We start from the raw sequence: 15,293 nt of genomic DNA, 5'->3' as shown, positions 1-15,293 counted from the left end.
ATCAGATTAAATTGTTCTTAATTTAATTCAGTGTCCCCAGTGTCTGGATGCTTGTAACAGTTAATCCTAAAAAAAAAAAAAAAGAGTAATTAAAACAGTTGACCAGGATCAGAGAAATACATTTAACATAATTACCTCACGATTCCCAAGGCAGTTGTGTCGTCATTGAGGACACGAGGTAGAGTAATGTCCAAGCTATTATCACCACGTAGTAGATATTATAGAGACAAACGATGGTCATTGAAGCAAAGCCAATTCCTAGTGAAAGTATAGATTACATAATATAAGAACTGTTGACATATTTGAGACACAAGTATGAGTTATATATATCCGGAAAAGGTGAAAAATGCTAAAACACTAGAATTAAACAACAATAGCTACCATTAAAGACAGGAATCAAATTCCAGACCCCGACACCACCAATGCTGAGGTAATGACCAATGGCCACTTCCAGGAAGAATAGACGAACAGCACACAAGACTAAACAGATGAGGTAGGGAAACAAAAATGCACTTAAATAACAAACAACAACATATAATCCATTAGAACCACCGATTTACTATTTAGTAAGGTAAAGCTTTAATGTATATTATGTTGGATTAAACCACGAGACACTTACCTCCACCATTTTTATAACACAAGTATGGAAATCGCCATACGTTGCAAAGACCGACAGCGTAGCTTATGCAGCTGAAAATAAAGTCCAGTTTTCCTCCCCATTCCCCACGTTCTGGTTCGTTCTCCTTATCTGACTTTGTTACCGACTGGTTCATTTCATCAGGTATTGTAATCATTTTCACTCCTTTTTCTATACTGACGATTTCTGATTTTTCATTTTTGGGAGCCATTTCTTGAATAAAGTCACAAATTTTCTACATTTTAATAAAAATTGAAACTGTAAAAAACAAGAGCATAACAACGTATTTACTAAAAAAATATTACATGAAGATAAACGTAATTATTATAAGAAATAATGAATTAATAGGTTTTATTTGTATTACAGTTATTACTTAAGAATGCTAACATAGTATTGGTGATATTAAATATGTATATATATATATCATCAGAGATATTACGTACAACTATACTGATGGAGGCATTACCTAATATCATGAGAGGTATCTATATTTTATCAGAAATATTACTTATGCAGAATTATATATTATTATAGATATACGTAACTAATGCCAATAATAATGCAATAATTCACAGCCGTCGGCCAAGATACACCACTGATATACATTGTGTAATATTTATCAAAACATAAAATATCCAAAAAATCACGAAAATGTGTAACGTAACTAAAACTAACATTTAGCCTAATAGATAACACTAAATTAACACCCTTTGGAATTCACTACCCTACTTTGCACCGCAATTATAAGCGGTATACTTCCAAGATGTTTAACGTACGCTAATAGGTCGTACTGGCTTTGTCGCACCAATCAGTATTGACACAGTCACTGTGGTCAGCCATAGCTGTATCTTACGTAAATTACATCTTCTGTCACTGCGTTTTAAAATTGCAGTAATTATATATTTGTAATTGATGAGATTCAAACACTTGTAAACTGAATACAACACTATTTTTTATGATTCACTGAAGACTAGTTTATCTCTGGTAAATGCGCTACTGATGTACATACCTCTATATCAGCAGATATAGAGAAGTCGGTTTTTTATATTGATAATGATCAAATTTTTATTTCCTTTCATAGTGAGATGTCGAAGCAGAGGCATCGCTAGAAATAGGCACGTTCCCAGATTCTATTTGCCCGTGCCCATAATTCCTAGTTGGCGTCTTAAAAATAAAATTGAAAATCATGATCGACAAATTGAAACGTCAAAATCTCTGAAGATACATTAGGGTCCGTTCTAGAAATCTTCTAGACACCTAGTGATACCTGTCCAGTCTATCCATTAGTTAAAATAAATGTCGCAACCTAATTCATTATTGAGTCTGATCAGTTAATATAATAGTCCCATCCTATCTATTGGGGTCTGATTGATCAATATAATGACACAAACCTATCCAATAGTGAGTCTGATCAGTTAACATAATAGTCCTGATCTATTACTGAGTAATTAGTTACCATAACAGTCCTGATGTATTGCTAAGTATTTCTAATCAGTCAACATAATAGTTCTAATCTGTCCCTAAATCAGCAGGAGCTTCACGCAATTGTACAGATTGCGTAATGTTGTCAAATATGCATATCATTTAGTAGATGGCGCGACCTGTGATACTAATCTTATTAGAATCGACGTGTTTTGTAACATCATGAAAATATGAAAGCTGTATGTTCATATTGTATGTTACGTCAGTTAAATGGCGCAGATAACCTGGTTATTTGTATGATGAAACAGAAGTCTTATAAATGTATGGAAAATAAACAAGTACTTCGTAGGAAAGACCAAACGTTGTGAGGTAAGAAAGAAACCTGCGAAGTACAAACTAACGACATCAAATCAGAGATCTAACTTGGAATGAATTAATAAAATACAAACGACTTTTGATTCGATAAAAACGTTTATACTCTCGTGATATTATACCTCAGTGTTACAGCTTTTGAGACACTGTCATATTCTTGTAATTAAACATTAGTGGACAATGTTTGTATGTGAAGTGATTGGTAAAACCGCAAACGTATTTCTAATTTTGAACAACTTTTTTATGCTGTGTTATGATTATATTTAAAATTTTAAGAATAACTAGAGAGGTTGATACTTTATTTTAACAATAAAGGGGTGGTAGTTAGTGTTTATAAAAGTGAATCCAATTCTTAATGTATTAGTTCAAGTGCCGATATTTGAAAGTGTAAGAGCTTTGTTTGTTTTGTTTTTGAATTTCGCACAAAGCTACTCGAGGGCTATCTGTGCTAGCCGTCCCTAATTTAGCAGTGTAAGACTAGAGGGAAGACAGCTAGTCATCACCACCCACCGCCAACTCTTGGGCTACTCTTTTACCAACAAATAGTGGGATTGACCGTCACATTATAACGCCCCCACGGCTGAAAGGGCGAGCATGTTTGGGGCGACCGAGATGCGAACCCGCGACCTTCAGATTACGAGTCGCACGCCTTAACACGCTTGGCCATGCCGGGACGTATAAGAGCAATGCTTACTTCTAACATATCACTGGAAACATGTGACTTACTTTTGATAACGGTAAAGGTAATTCATAAATGAAAAGCTACGTTTAGGGTCGATAAAGATAAATCTGAATTTAAACGTAATGAAGAGGCTAGCGAATTTTTGTAGTTAATCTGATCTTTGATAAAGACTTGAAGAAAACTGATATTTAGTGTTGATAATGGTAAGATTGGTTTGTAAGATACTAAGAGGTTGAGTTTGAAGGTTTATAAAGGAGGGAACTCATTTTTAATTTGTATAAGATGTCGCTTAACAATTTTACTAAGAGATAAGATGATTCTTTCGGTGCTGATGGTACAACTAGAAGCTTTAGAAACTGAGACACTTAAAACAAAAACGTACAGAATACTAGTAAAGAATTCAGGTTTCAAAGTGAAGACGCAAGGCATCGCTTTTACAATTTTGAGCTACAGCACATGAACGATATTCACAAAGGTTCTCATGCCACGTGTGGCATTGAACTTTTCTTTCACTTGGCATCAGTTTCACGTGGAAACAATTTACTGTTCACACAAGTGAAATCAGATAGACCGACGGATAACGCTGAGGAAGGCCTAAGAAAGCGTTTTAAGCCTAATAGTTAACTTTTATGCTCGAGGTAAACCGTATGACGGTGGAAACAATAAACAAAAACAAACAAGTTCACGAGAAGAGTTCAAGATAGAACTAAACATCGACCAACTGCTCGAAGCAACACAAATAGTTTGAACTCAACAATGATACTGTGAGCGAAACTAACAGCGAATCATTTAGATAACTATTAGCGCCTTCTAGTGATAAAGTCCGATTTTCTGTAAATATTTATCTATGCATATTTCGAGAAGTTGCATTTATAATGGTTAGTTTATATAACTGCTTAAAGGTATTCACGTATTTCAACACAGTACACGTAATTTATACTTTGTTGTAAATTGGTAAATTGGTCTTTTACAATACAGGAGTGTGTATGTGTTTTCCTATAGCAAAGTTACATCGTGCTATCTGCTGTGTCCACCGAGTGAAATCGAATCTCTTATTTTAGCGTTGTAAGTCTAAAGACTTACTGCTGTTCCAGAGGGGGAATTATACATACATTATTCAGGTACAAATATAAGATAGATACAAAATAAAAATGTTTATTTTATAGTAGAATGAACCATCCTCACACTTAGAGTTGAAAGTCAAGAATGGACATCACTCTTATTAATATTTAACAATTCATTGCGTGAACAGTGTGTTGTATGTTAAGTAATCGTGTGCAACATACTGTAAGCCTTATTAGTATCAAATAATACATGGTGTTAAAAGTGTATTATGCGTCAATTATTCTTGTCAAAGTATAAACCTTATATATATAATAATACACGGTGTTAACAATGTGCTGTGTTGAGTAATCTTGTAAAAAATACTATAAACCTAGTAATATTTAATAATACATCGTGTTAACAGTGTGTTACATTTTCACTATTCTTGTGAAACATGCTATAAATCTTATTAATATATAGAAATAGATGATGCTAAAAATGTGCAATCTAACCTATAAACAGAAATATTAATTAAGTTATAAAAATACACGATTTAAATCTGTGATAGTTTATTAATTTTTAAGCAGTACTGTCAATGACGAAAGTATAAATTTGACTAAAGAAGCTATGAATAAAACCAAACATGGAAGTCGTCAAGGGCAATATAAAGTAGGCGTAAAAAGTTTAATCCAGTTTATTTTAGCAGAGTCAGACTGTATAATTATTTCTGGTCAAATGCCAAGGACTGCTGGCCAAGATTAATCTATCGATTTTTTTCCCTTGGTACTCAGTGTCTTAAGGCCATTGACTACAGAGTTTAATAGTTTCTTGTCTATGACAAAACTCGTTTAATTCGCATGATTTTCAATAGTAAGTGATTTTAAAGAGGTTTGGAAAAATAATTTTTCATTAAAAATTATCAGAGAAAGATAGTTAGAAATATTATATCCTAACGATATTAAGTAAGGAATAATGTTATTAATATCATAATTATAGATCGTTATCCTTGACCCTTCTCTTTCTGGGGCAAAGATATTACAATCGGGTCCGTGTGTGTGTATCTGTATTTCTCGAAAACTAATAGAAAGATAAACAAGCTGACAAATCAGTTTGGGACAGTTCCTCTTAAATTTGATCACATAAAAATCCAGATCCAGATTCTGGATAATTTCGAAGTTTTTTTCTTTTTAATAATTGGAAGATAGGGTATTTTTGCAATTTGGGGTTAATAACTTTGTGAAGTGTGATCGAATTTGTATCAAATTTCAACAGTACATTATGGCTGAGAATCATCATCACACTACAAGAAGTGATGCATGATTATGGATCTGAGAAGGATTTTCTGAGTTTTCAAAATCCCGGAAGGGGGCGGGGAGTGTAATTTCTTTAATTGCTATTATTTTAATTTAGGCTCTACGCTAGTACAGCGGTATGTCTCCGGATTTACAACGCTAAAATCAGGGGTTCGATTGCCGTCGGTGGGCTCAGCAGATCGCCCGATGTGGTTTTGCTATAAGAAAACACACATTTTAATTTAGTTTACAAAAATACATTCTAATGTACTTTTAAGTGTCTATTAATGCATTAGTTCTAACTGTTGTCTTTCCCCAAGTGACTCTGCGGTATGTCTGGTAGATTATAACGAAGAAAACCGAGGTTCGATATCCGCTTGGCCACTGTGTAGTTTTGTATGCTTAATAGCAAATAAATATAATTACTTGTAGATTTGCAGGTCGTTACATGTATCTCACGTGCGTCATGACACAGTTACCTAATTCCCTGCGATGTCTGTCCACATTTTTATTCTTTATCAAAGAGCTATTGCATCTGCTAAAGTAGGCTTACGTCTGGGTATAAACAATCTATCGGGCGAACTTAGTAATATCCCTGTTGGAAACTTTCTCTGTAGAGACGAAATAAAGAGGAGTAAGCTATCTTACAGGGGTACAATCTTCAGAGCACAAGTACTTAAAAACCGGAAATTGGAAAACGTGTGGAGCAACTTCCGAAATAATTTCTAAGAAAACCAATGTGATAAGTGGAATGGAAAAATACAAATTTATTGTAGAATTAGAAGCACGTGATAATATTATACTTACAGTGATAATGATATTATCTGATATGCACGAGAACCTAGGCATCACACTCTATTGATACTAAAGAACTGTTCATTTGTTTGTTTGTTTTGAATTTTGCGCAAAGCTACTCGAGGGCTATCTTTGCTAGCCGTTTCTAATTTAGCAGTGTAAGGCTAGAGGGAAAGCAACTAGTAATCACCACCCACCGCCATCTCTTGGGCTACTCTTTTAACAATGAATAGTGGGATTGACCGTCACATAATAACGTATCCACAGCTGAAAGGGCGAGCATGTCTGGTGTCGACCGGGATTCGAACTCGCGACCCTCAGATTACGAGTCGAGTACCTTAACCATCTGGCTATGTCGGGCCGACTAACGAATCAGAAGAGGTGAAAAACGTATCAATAAAAAATAACACGTATTATCAAACAAATCAAAATAATTATTTTTTATTCGAGGATGGTCACGTAAAAAACAGTATTTAAGAATATTGTGGTATGTTTCGGACTATAAATAATTTAAATTTGTAAGTCACAGTTTGAAATTGCATATACTATGAGAGTTTCCTAAGGATATCTATTCCTTGCTCATAAGACAAATAAATAAATAGGAAAACAAAACTCGTTCACTGTGAAATAAACAACCATAAAGGGTGCTAATTATTAAATAGTTGTTCAGGATCTAATCTACGCTATAGATACTAGTGCGATCTAAAACATTTATATAAATCAATAAAAAGTAAGCATTTGAAAGAGCAAGCTGTATAGAGAGGGAAAATAAGGTATATCTTGTGGAAAGAATCACAATGTAACTCTAGCAATATTATCTCAGGTATAACACAAACTCTAGATATATGGTCTAACTTACAATTCCAACAAAACAACAAAAAAAACAAGTGCATTCTAAATTGTAACAAAGTAACGTTCCAAAACTTCCAAAAAATCAAAACTGATACAAAATTTACGTATTGAAATAGATCACAGTTACTATTTTTTACTTTATTTTTATTTCAGATTCAAAATAGTGTTGTGATGAGAAGATATTATTTAAGCGTTTTATTTTTAAAAAAGCAGCCCCTGGTTAAGTATTTAAAAATCATTACATCAAGAAACATTTTAAAATTAACTGTGGTGCATGGATGTTTCAATTATATTCTAAATTATCGATTTCAAGATACTTAAATTATTCTAAGGTGGAATAATGGTTATTAAACGTCTTGTTTTAAAGAAAAAAATGTAAAATTATTTAGTACCAACGTTTTAATAATTAGATAAGAGAGAATCGTTTACTTATGATTTAAAATATAAAAACATGTTAAAACAAAATACTTAAAGTCACTCACCTGTTTAATGTTACTCTTCAAAAATAACTAAATTCCGAAGTCGATGATACTGCTAATAATGAAACAAACTGGTATAAACACTTCTTGTTTTCATGCTGCTAACATTGAAACAAACTGGTATAAACACTTCTTGTTTTATATGCTGCTAACATTGAAACAAACTGGTATAAACACTTAGTTCTTATACTGCTAATAATGGTATAAAACAAAGTTCTTAGTATGCTAATAATGAAACAAACTGGTATAAACACTTAGTTCTTATACAGCTAATAATGAAACAAACTGGTATAAACACTTCTTAGTTCTTATACAATTAATAATGGAACAAACTGGTATGGAACAAACTGGTATCAACACTTCTTAGTTCTTATACAATTAATAATGGAACAAACTGGTATCAACACTTCTTAGTTCTTATACAGCTAATAATGAAACAAACTGGTATAAACACTTCTTAGTTCTTATACAATTAATAATGGAACAAACTGGTATCAACACTTCTTAGTTCTTTACTGCTAATAATAAAACAAACTGGTATAAACACTTCTTAGTTCTTATACAGCTAATAATGAAACAAACTGGTATAAACACTTCTTAGTTCTTATACAATTAATAATGGAACAAACTGGTATCAACACTTCTTAGTTCTTATACAATTAATAATGGAACAAACTGGTATCAACACTTCTTAGTTCTTATACAGCTAATAATGAAACAAACTGGTATAAACACTTCTTAGTTCTTATACAGCTAATAATGAAACAAACTGGTATAAACACTTCTTAGTTCTTATACTGCTAATAATGGAACAAACTGGTATCAACACTTAGTTCTTTACTGCTAATAATGAAACAAACTGGTATAAACACTTAGTTCTTTAGCTAATAATGAAACAAACTGGTACAAACACTTCTTAGTTCTTATAGCTAATAATAAAACAAACTGGTATAAACACTTCTTAGTTCTTATACAGCTAATAATGGAACAAACTGGTATCAACACTTCTTAGTTCTTATACAGCTAGTAATGAAACAAACTGGTGTAAACACTTCTTAGTTTTTATACAATTAATAATGGAACAAACTGGTATCAACACTTCTTAGTTCTTATACAATTAATAATGGAACAAACTGGTATCAACACTTCTTAGTTCTTATACAATTAATAATGGAACAAACTGGTATCAACACTTCTTAGTTGACTTTGTTATTACTTAAATTAAAATGACCGTTTGTTATTACTCAGGTATGACTCTTTGCTATTCAGTACTAGCTGTTGAGGAACGAAAACTGTTAATCGTATGAAAAGACAATACAAGGTAACGTGCCCCTTTCATCTTTTGTTATTTAATCTGTAATCACTTCATTAGATGATAATTCAATATTACGCTTTGTAGAAGGTAATAACTGAACCATTTAACTTATTAAACGGAAAATTCATTTAAACTTAAAAAACTTAAAAAGTGTGTCCTGTTTCAGGGCTGTTGTATTTGATACAAACCATGTATACTGTCGGGCGAATTGCAGTTAACATACGCTGGGGGATGAATGTTAAAACACACACACATTCATCAGTGGCTAGTATATATATATATATATATATATGTATCTGAGTTCTTCCCTATACCACTAGAGGGTAATATGAATACACTTCTGTATACCAGAGACTATTTTGTGTGTGTGTGTGTGTATATATATATGTTTATGGTTTAAACATTTATGGTTATATATATATATATATACGAGGTAACGTGCCTCTTTCATCTTTTGTTATTTAATCTGTAATCACTTCATTAGATGATAATTCAATATTACGCTTTGTAGAAGGTAATAACTGACCCAGTTAACTTATTAAACGAAAAATTCATATGAACTTAAAAGTGTGTCCTGTCTCGTATATATATAATTGTTTATACAAAAGGCTGCATACATGTTTTTGTCTATACCACAAACTTTTGGTCTTTGTTTTTTAGAATTTCGCTACTCGAGGTAGATAACGATACCCGTCCATAATTTAGCAGTGTAAGGCTAGAGGGAAGGCAACTAGTCATCACCACCCACCGCCAACTCTTGGGCTACTATTTTATCAACGAACAGTGGGATTGACCTTCACATTATAATGCCCCACGGCTGAAAGAGCGAGTATATTTGGCGTAACGGTGAGGATACCAGAAGCTCTTTTTCTATTATTTCTATATGTGATATACAGATATTTTCCTATACCAGAAATATATTTTGTTATATAGACTCATTTGTCAGGGGCTTGCTTGATAATTTGGCACTGTGGAATTCATGACATTTTAGGAAGCTCTTATAACTTTCTTATTTGTTAGTGGAATATGATGACAAATGCACAACTTTTGTATGATAATATGACAGTTAATATGTACAAATTTCATCTAAATCAAACTATACTTTTTGAAATATTTGTAAAAACTTTCGTAATAATTTTGCATGCTGTATATGTTATTGCTTGTACCAGAAGCTTTTATATATATATATATACATTTACTTACATTTTAGGACAGGGATTCCCAAATGTTTAGACCTGCGGAGTATCACATCAGAAAAAAAAACAAAAACATTTCGGAGCATTAATAAAAAAATACACTAAAAATAGAAACAATCGGTCACTAGCTTTTAGAATATAAATTTATAAAAATATCACTATTTAAAGAAAATATTTTACTTCTACTTACTTGTTAAAAAATTTTTGCTTGCAAATTTTATATCAGTAAAACTACAGTGTACTTATTTATTTATTAGTGGCTCCGACTGGCTCGATTTTGTTCACAAAGTAGTTCAATATCTGGAGTTATGGAGTTATACCTGTAAGCGCAGATCATCTTCAGTATTTAGCCTGTTTCTAAATTTGGTCTTTGTAGCTGTATACAGTGAAAATGTTTGCTCTCAAAGATATGTTGTTGAAAAATGCGTTAAAATTTTCAAAGCTCTGTTACTTATTTCAATGTATTCCATGGCCATTTGTACCCAAAATTGTGTAATTTCTTTCTGCTGAAATTTTGAGTATAGGGTGTAACCCCTGATTTTAGCGTTGTAAATTCATAGACTTACCGCTGTACTAGCGGGGGACGATTCCCCTCGGTGGGCTCAGCAGATAGCCCGATATGGCTTTGCTATAAGAAATAAACATACACACGCAGCTGAAATTTCTAAAAGCTGTTTTTTTCTCTTTCAAAGACAATCATTGGTATTTGCAGAGTCAACAAAGGGATTTTGAATTCACAATAATTTTTTTTTAAATTACAGAGAAAGTACTCCTCAACAGTTGTACACAAATCAGATACGTGCTGCAAGACTGAAACTTTTGTATCTTCACTTAAGGAAATTTCATTCATAATTAAAAAAAACTGAGATTTCCGAAGCAATCATGTTCTTCCATAAGTATACATTCACCCCAAAGTTTAGCTTACGTTGAAGCACTTCCATTTTACTCTAAACTTTGAAGTACGTCATCCTGGTACCATGCATTGTAACATTCATTTCATTTAGACAGGCAAATACATCCTAAAGGTAAGCAACTTTCTGCACCCAGCATTTGTCTCTTAATTTGTATGCAAATTCAAAATGGCATTCAGATAAAAAGAAATCTATCTCCTCACGCAATTCGTAAAACAGAGCAAGCACTTTTCTCCGACAAAGCCATCGGACTTCAGTATGAAACAGTAAATTTTTATACATACGTCCCATATCCTTACAGACTAAACTGAAAATCATCACATTGAGCGGTCTTCATTTTATAAAATTAACTATTTTTAGGACATCTCCAATACCTCTTTCAAGTCTTCTGGCATTCGTTTCGTTGCAAGTACATGACTATGAAGACAGCAGTGGATACTCTGGATGTCAGCGTTTTTCTTTTTTATGTGTACCACTGTGCATGAAAATTTACCAATCATAGCTGCAGCCCCATTATTGCAAATACTTGATCAAAGCTGCCATTGGATATCATGCTCTTCCATAAATATATCGATCAGTTTAAATATTTCTTCGCCTGTTGTTTGAGTAGGCAAAGGTTTGCAAATTAGCATGTCTTTTTCAAAATTAGCTTCATGAATATAGCGAACAAACACAAGTAGTATCGCATAATTTGTGACATCTGTTGATTCATCCATATGAAGTAAAAAAGTTGGTCTCGCTTTTACTTGCCTTCTTAACTCCGTTAAGTAATTTGCTGACATATCTTTGATTTTTCGAGAAAACGAGTTGTCAGAAAGGGGCACAGAGTTAATGTTTTTAAGAAATTTCTCATCAATCGTGCACTCTACCAAATCTTTTGCACATGGTTTTATCGAATCTTCAGCAATTGTATGAGTTTCATTTGCTTTTTCAATACGGTAATTAACAAGATATGAAGCAATAAGAGAAACTCTGTTGTCCTGATGGACAAACGAACAATATGTAGCTTTACTTGTATTTAATTGCAAACACTTTCTTTTGAAATACTAGGACGTTGGATTTTTAATTGGAAGTGTTTGGTTTCTAGATGCCGTTTTAACTTAGCTGGATGCAAACTACTGTTACTCAATACTGTTCCATATTCAACACACAACCTATTAGGTCCATCTTCATTACCTGTTCATGTGAAACCATATTGAACAAAACTTTCACCATACTTTCATTTCTTTCTTGTTTCAGTACTCCATGCATCATCCTGTATTGAAATGCTTGCACACGACTATAACGCTGATGAATTATTATTAGGCCTAAACCTAGAAAGATTTTTACTAGTATAAGATTTATTACTGATATTGAGCCACATATCCATTATAAGGATGACAACTAATCATTAATTATATCTTATATCTTTTGCACTTCAAACAAAAGTATTTTCACAAACACAAAATAGCTTCTTAATGAAAACTCGTTCAAGCACTTATGTTTCATCATCATAGAATGACATGCTGACCTAGAATCAGTGCTGCCATAACGAAGTCAGAAATAAAGATTTGTGGAAAAAGGCTAGGCCACTAGAATAATATATTTTTCTGAAGGAAAAGTATAACCTATTATTTTTACAATTTTTAACAGACGTTTTTACACCAAATAACAAATTATTAAGCCAGAACGAAATGAAACAAAACATGACGTCATGGAGCTTATTGGTACCAAGTTTGTCTAATTAAACAACAACGAATCTAACCTAACCTAATAAATACCAATTATAACTGTCATAAATATAATTATAGTTCACACAAATATACTTTGAAATTGCATCTAATTGTATCACAATGTTTCACATTTGGACAAGTTTCAGTTATGACGTCATGTTTCACTTTGTGAAATCTACACTTGACCACGAACAGTGTTTGATAACTACTATCAAAAGAAAAGCTGTACTGAGAGTTGAAGAAAGGAGATTAAAGAGGGATTTATCCTTAAACTACAAGATTATCTTCAATGACCAGTGTTTCCTCTTTGATTGTGCGTGTTTGTTTATGTGTAATACTGCTTTAACTATTATCCCCCTCATGACTACCGAATAGGTTGTGTATTGTTGTGTTTATATGTGAAATATTCCTTCGACTATTACCCCACGTGGTGACTCTACTGAATAGGTTCTGTTTTGTTGTGTTTATATAGGAAATATTCCTTCGACTATTACCCCCCATGGTGACTCTACTGAATAGGTTCTGTATTGTTGTGTGTTATATGTGAAATATTCCTTCGACTATTACCCCGCTTGGTGATTATGTGAGATATACTTTCCAGTGGTTTTTACCAAATTACCTAAACTTCTTGACAGACAATTAGAAACTGTGTTTTTTACCATCCAGTCTTTTTCTTTGTTAGTTGATTTGTTTCTGTAAGATAAATTCTGATGTATTATATATTTTATCCTTATGTTAAAAGCCATGAAGTCAAAGTCTAATCCATGTAAATATTGCGCTTGAAAAATGCGTAAGAAAACGCTCTGAATTAGTACTTGACTGTTATCTGAAACAAAATTGCTACGTTAAGTTATAGTTTTGGTCTTACATTTTTTTCTAGCAACAACAACAAAGCAAGGATCGCCAAAGCTACTAGAGTCTCCTAAGAGCAAGTGAGATGTGTATGCGGATATATATGTGGACAGGAGTTTTTGTGACAGATGACTGTGATTTGTTGGTCATAAATGTTTAATAATAAATATACAACGCACGGTCCATTTGTTTTAAAATAGTAGTTATTACAATAGAACCTGCGGTTATTACATTTTAAAAGTCACCACTATACACACTTTCTGGCCAAACTCACCATCAATATCTATCTCTGTTTTTTACTAACTTTTTATCACATTTTGTACACATACTTATCAATAGGCCAAATGAGGCCTAGAACCTTTTTACACTCAACCAGATAATATATGGTTCATCAATAATCGATTACATTAATGAGAAGAATTCAGAATATTATTTAAGTAACCTGATCTCAGTTCACAACAATTGAACTACACGATAAATGACTAATATACCATTACTTAATCAAACTTGCCATAACTGTTGCTTACTTTAACGTTCACACAATGTAAATTAAATAACACTTTCAAATTAAACTTAAAACGACACAGTGGTATATATTTAACAAACTGGTACTCTTATAACGTGATCACAACTGAAAATAAGGAGCGTATTGTTTGGTCGAGTTATAAGTGTAACCTTGCACCTACCAATATGCAGCCCAACACATTAACTGCGCGATCTAAAATAACTAGTACAACAGAAACAAGGAATGTATATCTTATTTCACTCAAATTATCCATTGATAAAATTGCTGAAAATGCGATACTGTTTACTTTAATTTGTATGTGTGTGTGGTCGTCAGAATTTAAAGAATGTCACAATTAATGCCATTTTAACAGGGTCGTCTGGTACCTATGCCATTGATGTAAATCAAAAGAGGAAAAGACCCACCACCGAGCTTGTGACATTAACCCAGTTTCACTGAATTAATTTATTACACCTCTGCTTTCTACTATCTAACCAGTTTTCTACCTAGTGATACAATATATTTCCTCCAACACACACAGAAATAATTTGTACAAAAAAGACTTTCATATGGCACCATGTCAAAGGTTTTTTAAAAATCTTAAAATCTAAATTCACCAGATCCACACCCGTTTCCTCTTCCACGTAAGCATTAACCTCTTCAAAGAGTCTCGTAAGATTTGTAAAGCAATATTTTTACCGAGTGGAACAATACTAACTATCGAATAACATTTTACGCTTCGTAAATCATTTCCCATCAGACTTTCCAAAACGTTTCCCACAACTGACGTTAAGATTAATGAATGGGCTTATAATTACAGTGACAATGTTTATTCTTTCCCTAGACAAGATAAGTCCGTTAGGTGACTTCCAATCCTCTGGTACCTGTCCACTATTCAAGGACTTTCAAAAAATAGAAGCCAAGAAGCAATATAAATGCATTTACTTATTAACTTTCGAGTTCGTTTGATGATTTGTATAGTCTTTTCCATCCTTTGAATCTCGATATTTACCCTTACAAATTTTCATCACAATAAGTAAACTATTAATTGACGTTAAGGTTACTATTCCTAACTATAGTTTTGTATTTACTGTTGGAATTTCTTGAAAATTGAAAGAAAGTGGAGTGAAACAGAAATGCAAATAGAAACAAGCCAATGCTATAACTTTACAGTGTTCATACACATAAGTAATGTTAAATTTCAACAACAATAAAAAGAACAATGTA

The 15,293-nt window shown here is 32.7% G+C and overlaps 1 long non-coding RNA gene and 1 pseudogene across 1 annotated transcript in view; one reads left to right on the top strand and one right to left on the bottom strand.

Annotated features, from left to right (window-relative positions):
- Positions 1–15,293, top strand: part of LOC143246901 (uncharacterized) — a 63,506-nt gene that overhangs the window by 36,456 nt on the left and 11,757 nt on the right. The gene's annotated exons all lie outside the window — the stretch shown is intronic.
- LOC143258667 (sodium- and chloride-dependent betaine transporter pseudogene) lies at positions 23–848 on the bottom strand (annotated as a pseudogene).

The sequence above is a fragment of the Tachypleus tridentatus genome, chromosome 1 (genome assembly GCF_004210375.1).
Source record: "Tachypleus tridentatus isolate NWPU-2018 chromosome 1, ASM421037v1, whole genome shotgun sequence".
NCBI classification, from domain to species: Eukaryota; Metazoa; Arthropoda; class Merostomata; order Xiphosura; family Limulidae; genus Tachypleus; species Tachypleus tridentatus.
The sequence above is the reverse complement of the archived record's forward strand: the minus strand, read 5'-3'. Positions and strand labels throughout refer to the sequence as shown.